Below are 2,671 nucleotides of genomic sequence, written 5' to 3'. Positions count from 1 at the left end.
AAAAAATGGAGTCTAAAAACCAATACCACATTATGCTAATCCTTAGAGTTTATTTTATACAGTTACCTCCATTTTGCAGTATTTATTTAGGCACAAGACGTTTTGGGAAAAGCTTTCTGGCACTGTAAAAAGAATGTGAATTTGGGGAAAAGAAAGGCTGACATTCTCTGTATCTGACTTCATTAACAATTCTGAAAGTAGTCTCTCATCTGAATTATTTTTATAAATTGCTACTGGGAAAACTATTTGCTATTGTGTGTGTGATTGGCAAGTAAGTGTATCCTGAGACACCATACAAATGAACAGAGTCAAATGTAAATCGGAGACAATGTGCATCAAGTGTGCCAACGGTCATGCTCAGCGGCGGGGATCCCATCTGTGCAGCCCACGCTGGCCTGCTTGCTTGGCGGGGAGACCTCACGTTCCCGCACACCTGGCTTTTGCTTATGATAATATGCCAGATTCTCCTCAGCAGGATGGCAGCTTGTCGAGCAGCTAGAAATGGAATTGTACTCTGGGTCCGTTTATCTTTGAGTTTCTAAAAGTGCCTCAGTGTGCTTCATATGCCTTCATCACTACTTGGCATCCAGCTCCTAGACTGTCCATATTTATGAGATACAAAAGGGCAAACTTTGCTAAAGTTAATGCTTTTCTTCTTAAAAGTTCTGAAGAAAAGATACTCAACATCACTCCCATCGGGGAAATGCAAATCAAAACTACAATGAGATATCACCTCACACCTGTCAGAATGTCTGTATCAAAAAGACAAGAAACCACAAGTGTTGGCAACGATGTGGAGAAAAAGGAATGTGTGTGCACTGTTGGGAATGCAAACTGGTGAAGCCACTGTGGAAAATTGTATGGAGGATCCTCAAAAAAGTAAAAAATAGAACTACCCCACAATCCAGGAATTACATTACTAGGTATTTACCCCCAAAATATAAAAACACTTAATTCAAAGGGATATATGCACCACAATGTTGATAATGTCCACAACAGCAAACTATGGAAAGAGCCCAGATGTCCATCGACAGTTGAATGGGTAAAGAAGATGTGGTGTGTGTATACACACACACACACACACACACATAATGGAATACCACTCAGCCATAAGGAGGAATGAAATCTTGCCATTTGCAAGAACCAACAGCACATCCATGATCCTACATATCTACCTATTGATGGGGGCGGGGGTGAGGGGAGAACACTTCAGTTGTACTCTATTAGCAGGTTTAAATTATGCAAAACAGCGGTATCAACCACAGTCATCATGGTATACATTAGGTGATCAGACCTTACTCATCTTGCGACTACCAGGAGTCTGTACCCTTTTGCCAACCCTATGTCCCTCAGCCCCCAACCCTGTCAACCACCACGCTAATCTGTTTCTATGAGTTTGACTTTTTTTTTAGATTCCTCATAAAAATGATATNTACACACACACACACACACACACACACACACACACACACACACACACACATAATGGAATACCACTCAGCCATAAGGAGGAATGAAATCTTGCCATTTGCAAGAACCAACAGCACATCCATGATCCTACATATCTACCTATTGATGGGGGCGGGGGTGAGGGGAGAACACTTCAGTTGTACTCTATTAGCAGGTTTAAATTATGCAAAACAGCGGTATCAACCACAGTCATCATGGTATACATTAGGTGATCAGACCTTACTCATCTTGCGACTACCAGGAGTCTGTACCCTTTTGCCAACCCTATGTCCCTCAGCCCCCAACCCTGTCAACCACCACGCTAATCTGTTTCTATGAGTTTGACTTTTTTTTTAGATTCCTCATAAAAATGATATCATGGAGTGTTTGTCTTTTTCTGTCTGGCTTTATTGCACTTGCTGTAATGCCACTCAGCTTCAACCATGTTGTTGCAAATGGCAGGATTTCCTTCTTTTTTAAAGCTGAAAAATATTCTAGTGTGTGTGTGTACATGTGTGTGTATCACATTTTCTTTATCCCCTCATCCACTGACCGACAGTTAGGTTGTTTCCATACATTGACTATTGTGAGTAATGATGCAATGAACACGGGACTATGGATAAGTCCTTGCAATGGTGATTTTATTTCCTTTGGATATATATCTAGAAGTGGGATTGCTTTAACATACAATGGTTCTACTGTTAATTTCTTGAGGAGCCTCCATACTGTTTTCCACAATGGCTGTACCAGTTTGCATTCCCACCAACAGAATATAAGGATTCACTTTTCTACATATCCTCACCAGCATTTACCTCTTTTTATGATAACAGACATCACAACAAGTATGAGGTGATATCTTACTCTGGTTTTGATTTGAATTTCCCTGACGATTAGTGATGCTGAACACCTTTTCGTACACCTGTTGGCCATTTCTAGGTTTCTTCCAAAAAATATCCTTTGCCCATTTCGGGGACTGGGGGGTAATTTGTTTCTTTGCTATTGTGTCATATGAGTTCAATTTATATCTGAATATTGACTGTCAGATTTGTGGTTTGCAAACATTCTCTCCCTTTCCATAAGTTGCCTTTTCATTTCGGTGATAGTTTCCTTTGCTGTGCAGAAGCCTTCTAGTTTGGTGCAGTCCTATTTGTTTATTTTTAGGGTTTTTTTGCTTTGTTTTTGGTGTCGAATCCAAAAAGTCATTGGCAAGACCAACACCAAG

Source organism: Ailuropoda melanoleuca, chromosome 6 (genome assembly GCF_002007445.2).
Source record: "Ailuropoda melanoleuca isolate Jingjing chromosome 6, ASM200744v2, whole genome shotgun sequence".
In the NCBI taxonomy this organism is placed as follows: domain Eukaryota; kingdom Metazoa; phylum Chordata; class Mammalia; order Carnivora; family Ursidae; genus Ailuropoda; species Ailuropoda melanoleuca.
The sequence above is the reverse complement of the archived record's forward strand: the minus strand, read 5'-3'. Positions refer to the sequence as shown.